Genomic DNA, 7,852 nt, shown 5'->3' with positions numbered 1-7,852 from the left:
TGGTGTCACAGGTGTTCCCTGGTAGGGGGAAGACCGCTAATTACCTCCCCTGTCCATGGGGAGGCACTAGATTCTACCTGAGTTTCCAGCCCAACCCCCGCCTTTCCCCGGCAGCCCGCAGTGGGAGGGATTCGGGGAAGACACTCGAAGGGCTCCTAGGAGATCCCGGGTGCTGCAGACAGAAGACGGAACCTCCCCACACTCAGAATTCCGGAACACGGCTGACTGTGTGGGGGAGGTTCGGGGCCGCCCTCCACGAAGCTGCCTGGTGTCACAGGTGTTCCCTGGCAGGGGGAAGTCCGCTAAATTCCTCCCTTGTCCATGGGGAGGCACTAGATGCTACCTGCTTTTCCAGCCCAACCCCCGCCTTTCCCCGTCAGCCCGCACAGGGAGGGACTGGGGGAAGACACTCGAAAGGCTCCTAGGAGAACCCGGGTGCTGCAGACAGAAGACGGAACCTCCCCAAACTCAGAATTCCGGAACACGTGTGACTGTGTGGGTGAGGTTTAGGGCCGCATTCCACGCAGCTTCCTGGTGTCACAGTTGTTCCCTGGCAGGGGGAAGTCCGCTAATTACCTCCCATGTCCATGGGGAGGCACTAGATGCTACCTGCTATTCCAGCCCAACTCCCGCCGTTCCCCGGCAGCCCGCACAGGGAGGGACTGGGGGAAGACACGCAGAGGGCTCCTAGGTGAACCCGGGTGCTGCAGACATAAGACGGAACCTCCCCACACTCAGAATTCCGGAACACGGATGACTGTGTGGGGGAGGTTTAGGGCCGCCCTCCACGCAGCTGCCTGGTGTCACAGGTGTTCCCTGGCAGGGGGAAGTCCGCTAATTACCTCCCCTGTCCATGGGGAGGCACTAGATGCTACCTGCGTTTCCAGCCCAACCCCCGCCTTTCCCCGGCAGCCCGCACTGGGAGGGACTCGGGGAAGACACTCGAAGGGCTCCTAGGAGATCCCGGGTGCTGCAGACAGAAGACGGAACCTCCCCACACTCAGAATTCCGGAACACGGCTGACTGTGTGGGGGAGGTTCGGGGCCGCCCTCCACGAAGCTGCCTGGTGTCACAGGTGTTCCCTTGCAGGGGGAAGTCCGCTAATTACCTCCCTTGTCCATGGGGAGGCAGAAGATGCTACCTGCTTTTCCAGCCCAACCCCCGCCTTTCCCCGTCAGCCCGCACAGGGAGGGACTGGGGGAAGACACTCGAAAGGCTCCTAGGAGAACCCGGGTGCTGCAGACAGAAGACGGAACCTCCCCATACTCAGAATTCCGGAACACGTGTGACTGTGTGGGTGAGGTTTAGCGCCGGACTCCACGCAGCTTCCTGGTGTCACAGTTGTTCCCTGGCAGGGGGAAGTCCGCTAATTACCTCCCCTGTCCATGGGGAGGCACTAGATGCTACCTGCGTTTCCAGCATAACCCCCTCCTTTCCTCGGCAGCCCGCACTGGGACGGACTGGGGGAAGACACTCGAAGGGCTCCTAGGAGATCCCGGGTGCTGCAGACAAAAGACGGAACCTCCCCACACTCAGAATCCCGGAACACGGCTGACTGTGTTGGAGAGGTTCGGGGCCGCCCTCCACGCAGCTGCCTGGTGTCACAGGTGTTCCCTGGCAGGGGGAAGTCCGCTAATTACCTCCCTTGTCCATGGGGAGGCACAAGATGCTACCTGATTTTCCAGCCCAACCTCCGCCATTCGCCGGCAGCCCGCACTGGGAGGGACACGGGGAAGACACTCGAAGGGCTCCTAGGAGAACCCGGGTGCTGCAGACAGAAGACGGAACCTCCCCACACTCAGAATCCCGGAACACGGCTGACTGTGTTGGAGAGGTTCGGGGCAGCCCTCCACGCAGCTGCCTGGTGTCACAGGTGTTCCCTGGCAGGGGGAAGTCCGCTAATTACCTCCCCTGTCCATGGGGAGGCAGTAGATGCTACCTGCGTTTCCAGCAAAACCCCCTCCTTTCCCCGGCAGCCCGCACAGGGAGGGACTCTGGGAAGACACTCGAAGGGCTCCTAGGAGATCCCGGGTGCTGCAGACAGAAGACGGAACCTCCCCTCACTCAGAATTCCGGAAAATGGTGACTGTATGGGTGAGGTTTAGGGCCGCCCTCCACAAAGCTTCCTGGTGTCACAGGTGTTCCCTGGTAGGGGGAAGACCGCTAATTACCTCCCCTGTCCATGGGGAGGGACTAGATTCTACCTGAGTTTCCAGCCCAACCCCCGCCTTTCCCCGGCAGCCCGCAGTGGGAGGGATTCGGGGAAGACACTCGAAGGGCTCCTAGGAGATCCCGGGTGCTGCAGACTGAAGACGGAACCTCCCCACACTCAGAATTCCGGAACACGGCTGACTGTGTGGGGGAGGTTCGGGGCCGCCCTCCACGAAGCTGCCTGGTGTCACAGGTGTTCCCTGGCAGGGGGAAGTCCGCTAATTACCTCCCTTGTCCATGGGGAGGCACAAGATGCTACCTGCTTTTCCAGCCCAACCTCCGCCATTCCCCGGCAGCCCACACAGGGAGGGACTGGGGGAAGACACTCGAAGGGCTCCTAGGTGAACCCGGGTGCTGCAGACATAAGACGGAACCTCCCCACACTCAGAATTCCGGAACACGGATGACTGTGTGGGGGAGGTTTAGGGCCGCCCTCCACGCAGCTGCCTGGTGTCACAGGTGTTCCCTGGCAGGGGGAAGTCCGCTAATTACCTCCCCTGTCCATGGGGAGGCACTAGATGCTACCTGCGTTTCCAGCAAAACCCCCTCCTTTCCCCGGCAGCCCGCACAGGGAGGGACTCTGGGAAGACACTCGAAGGGCTCCTAGGAGATCCCGGGTGCTGCAGACAGAAGACGGAACCTCCCCTCACTCAGAATTCCGGAAAATGGTGACTGTATGGGTGAGGTTTAGGGCCGCCCTCCACAAAGCTTCCTGGTGTCACAGGTGTTCCCTGGTAGGGGGAAGACCGCTAATTACCTCCCCTGTCCATGGGGAGGGACTAGATTCTACCTGAGTTTCCAGCCCAACCCCCGCCTTTCCCCGGCAGCCCGCAGTGGGAGGGATTCGGGGAAGACACTCGAAGGGCTCCTAGGAGATCCCGGGTGCTGCAGACTGAAGACGGAACCTCCCCACACTCAGAATTCCGGAACACGGCTGACTGTGTGGGGGAGGTTCGGGGCCGCCCTCCACGAAGCTGCCTGGTGTCACAGGTGTTCCCTGGCAGGGGGAAGTCCGCTAATTACCTCCCTTGTCCATGGGGAGGCACAAGATGCTACCTGCTTTTCCAGCCCAACCTCCGCCATTCCCCGGCAGCCCACACAGGGAGGGACTGGGGGAAGACACTCGAAGGGCTCCTAGGTGAACCCGGGTGCTGCAGACATAAGACGGAACCTCCCCACACTCAGAATTCCGGAACACGGATGACTGTGTGGGGGAGGTTTAGGGCCGCCCTCCACGCAGCTGCCTGGTGTCACAGGTGTTCCCTGGCAGGGGGAAGTCCGCTAATTACCTCCCCTGTCCATGGGGAGGCACTAGATGCTACCTGCGTTTCCAGCCCAACCCCCGCCTTTCCCCGGCAGCCCGCACTGGGAGGGACTCGGGGAAGACACTCGAAGGGCCCCTAGGAGATCCCGGGTGCTGCAGACAGAAGACGGAACCTCCCCACACTCAAAATTCCGGAACACGGCTGACTTTGTGGGGGAGGTTCGGGGCCGCCCTCCACGAAGCTGCCTGGTGTCCCAGGTGTTCCCTTGGAGGGGGAAGTCCGCTAATTACCTCCCTTGTCCATGGGGAGGCACAAGATGCTACCTGCTTTTCCAGCCCAACCCCCGCCTTTCCCCGTCAACCCGCACAGGGAGGCACTGGAGGAAGACACTCGAAAGGCTCCTAGGAGAACCCGGGTGCTGCAGACAGAAGACGGAACCTCCCCATACTCAGAATTCCGGAACACGTGTGACTGTGTGGGTGAGGTTCAGCGCCGCACTCCACGCAGCTTCCTGGTGTCACAGTTGTTCCCTGGCAGGGGGAAGTCCGCTAATTACCTCCCTTGTCCATGGGGAGGCAATAGATGCTACCTGCTTTTCCAGCCCAACCCCCGCCGTTCCCCGGCAGCCTGTACAGGGAGGGACTGGGGGAAGACACTCGAAGGGCTCCTAGGAGATCCCGGGTGCTGCAGACAAAAGACGGAACCTACCCACACTCAGAATTCTGGAACACTGGTGACAGTGTGGGTGAGGTTTAGCGCCGCCCTCCACGCAGCTTCCTGGTTTCACAGGTGTTCCCTGGCAGGGGGAAGTCCGCTAATTACCTCCCCTGTCCATGTGGAGGCACTAGATGCTACCTGCTTTTCCAGCCCAACCCCCGCCTTTCCCCGGCAGCCCGCACAGGGAGGGACTGGGGGAAGACACTCGAAGGGCTCCTAGGAGATCCAGGGTGCTGCGGACAAAAGACGGAACCTCCCCACACTCAGAATCCCGGAACACGGCTGACTGTGTTGGAGAGGTTCGGGGCCGCCCTCCACGCAGCTGCCTGGTGTCACAGGTGTTCCCTGGCAGGGGGAAGTCCGCTAATTACCTCCCTTGTCCATGGGGAGGCACAAGATGCTACCTGCTTTTCCAGCCCAACCCCCGCCTTTCCCCGTCAGCCCGCACAGGGAGGGACTGGGGGAAGACACTCGAAAGGCTCCTAGGAGAACCCGGGTGCTGCAGACAGAAGACGGAACCTCCCCTCACTCAGAATTCCGGAACATTGGTGACAGTGTGGGTGAGGTTTAGGGCCGCACTCCACGAAGCTTCCTGGTGTCACAGGTGTTCCCTGGCAGGGGGAAGTCCGCTAATTACCTCCCCTGTCCATGGGGAGGCACTAGATGCTACCTGCGTTTCCAGCCCAACCCCCGCCTTTCCCCGGCAGCCCGCACTGGGAGGGACTCGGGGAAGACACTCGAAGGGCTCCTAGGAGATCCCGGGTGCTGCAGACAGAAGATGGAACCTCCCCACACTCAGAATTCCGGAACACGGCTGACTGTGTGGGGGAGGTTCGGGGCCGCCCTCCACGCAGCTGCCTGGTGTCACAGGTGTTCCCTGGCAGGGAGAAGTCCGCTAATTACCTCCCCTGTCCATGGGGAGGCACTAGATGCTACCTGCGTTTCCAGCCCAACCCCCTCCTTTCCTCGGCAGCCCGCACTGGGACGAAATGGGGGAAGACACTCGAAGGGCTCCTAGGAGATGCCGGGTGCTGCGGACCAAAGACGGATCCTCCCCACACTCAGAATTCCGGAACACTTGTGACTGTGTGGGTGAGGTTTAGGGCCGCCCTCCACGCAGCTTCCTGGTGTCACAGGTGTTCCCTGGCAGGGGGAAGTCCGCTAATTACCTCCCCTGTCCATGGGGAGGCACTAGATGCTACCTGCGTTTCCAGCCCAACCCCCGCATTTCCCAGGCAGCCCGCACTGGGAGGGACTCGGGGAAGACACTCGAAGGGCTCCTAGGAGATCCCGGGTGCTGCAGACAGAAGACGGAACCTCCCCACACTCAGAATTCCGGAACACGGCTGACTGTGTGGGGGAGGTTCGGGGCCGCCCCCCACGCAGCTGCCTGGTGTCACAGGTGTTCCCTGGCAGGGAGAAGTCCGCTACTACCTCCCCTGTCCATGGGGAGGCACTAGATGCTACCTGCTTTTCCAGCCAAACCCCCTCCTTTCCTCGGCAGCCCGCACTGGTACGGACTGGGGGAAGACACTCGAAGGGCTCCTAGGAGATCCCGTGTGCTGCAGACAGAAGACGGAAACTCCCCACACTCAGAATTCCGGAACACGGGTGACTGTGTGTGTGAGGTTTAGGGCTGCACTCCACGCAGCTTCCTGGTGTCACAGGTGTTCCCTGGCAGGGGGAAGTCCGCAAATTACCTACCGTGTCCATGGGGAGGCACTAGATGCTACCTGCGTTTCCAGCCCAACCCCCGCCTTTCCCCAGATGCCTGCACAATGAGGGACTGGGGGAAGACACTAGAAGGGCTCATAGTAAATCCCAGGTGCTGCAGACAAAAGACGGAACCTCCCCACACTCAGAATACCAGAACACGGCTAACTGTGTTGGAGAGATTCGGAGCCGCCCTCCACGCAGCTGCCTGGTGTCACAGGTGTTCCCTGGCAGGGGGAAGTCCGCTAATTACCTCCCTTGTCCATGGGGAGGCACAAGATGCTACCTGCTTTTCCAGCCCAACCTCCGCCATTCCCCGGCAGCCCGCACAGGGAGGGACTGGGGGAAGACACTCGAAGGGCTCCTAGGTGATCCCGGGTGCTGCAGACATAAGACGGAACCTCCCCACACTCAGAATTCCGGAACACGGATGACTGTGTGGGGGAGGTTTAGGGCCGCCCTCCACGCAGCTGCCTGGTATCACAGGTGTTCCCTGGCAGGGGGAAGTCCGCTAATTACCTCCCCTGTCCATGGGGAGGCACTAGATGCTACCTGCGTTTCCAGCCCAACCCCCGCCTTTCCCCGGCAGCCCGCACTGGGAGGGACTGGGGGAAGACACTCGAAGGGCTCCTAGGAGATCCCGGGTGCTGCAGACAGAAGACGGAACCTCCCCACACTCAGAATTCCGGAACACGTGTGACTGTGTGGGTGAGGTTTAGGGCCGCACTCCACGCAGCTTCCTGGTGTCACAGGTGTTCCCTGGCAGGGGGAAGTCCGATAATTACCTCCCTTGTCCATGGGGATTCACTAGATGCTACCTGCTTTTCCAGTCCAACCCCCGCTCTTCCCCGGGAGCCCGCACAGGGAGGGACTGGGGGAAGACACTCGAAGGGCTCCTAGGTGAACCCAGGTGCTGCAGACATAAGACGGAACCTCCCCACACTCAGAAATCCGGAACACGGATGACTGTGTGGGGGAGGTTCGGGGCCGCACTCCACGCAGCTGCCTTGTGTCACAGGTGTTCCCTGGCAGGTGGAAGACCGCTAAATACCTCCCCTGTCCATGGGGAGGCACTAGATGCTACCTGAGTTTCAAGCCCAACCCCCGCCTTTCCACGGCAGCCCGCAGTGGGAGGGATTCGGGGAAGACACTCGAAGGGGTCCTAGGAGATCCCGGGTGCTGCAGACAGAAGACGGAACCTCCCCACACTCAGAATTCCGGAACACGTGTGACTGTGTGGGTGAGGTTTAGGGCCGCACTCCACGCAGCTTCCTGGTGTCACAGTTGTTCCCTGGCAGGGGGAAGTCCGCTAATTACCTCCCTTGTCCATGGGGAGGCACAAGATTCTACATGCGTTTCCAGCCCAACCCCCGCCGTTCCCCGGTAGCACGCAAAGTGAGGGACTGGAGGAAGACACTCGAAAGGCTCCTAGGAGAACCCGGGTGCTGCAGACATAAGACGGAACTTCCCCACAATCAGAATCCTGGAACACGGCTGACTGTGTGGGGGAGGTTCGGGGCCGCCACCCACGCAGCTGCCTGGTGTCACAGGTGTTCCCTGGCAGGGAGAAGTCCGCTAATTTCCTCCCCTGTCCATGGGGAGACACTAGATGCGACCTGCGTTTCCAGCCCAACCCCCTCCTTTCCTCGGCAGCCCGCACTGGGACGGACTGGGTGAAGACACTCGAAAGGCTCCGAGGAGATCCCGGGTGCTGCAGACAGAAGACGGAACCTCCCCACACTCAGAATTCCGGAACACTTGTGACTGTGTGGGTGAGGTTTAGGGCCGCACTCCACGCAGATTCCTGGTGTCACAGGTGTTCCCTGGCAGGGGGAAGTCCGCTAATTACTTCCCTTGTCCATGGGGAGGAACTAGATGCTACCTGCGTTTCCAGCCCAACCCCCGCCTTTCCCCGGCTGCCCGCACTGGGAGGGACTCGGGGAAGA

The sequence above is a fragment of the Camelus bactrianus genome, unplaced genomic scaffold, assembly GCF_048773025.1.
Source record: "Camelus bactrianus isolate YW-2024 breed Bactrian camel unplaced genomic scaffold, ASM4877302v1 HiC_scaffold_42, whole genome shotgun sequence".
NCBI lineage: Eukaryota > Metazoa > Chordata > Mammalia > Artiodactyla > Camelidae > Camelus > Camelus bactrianus.
Note: the sequence above shows the minus strand (reverse complement) of the source record.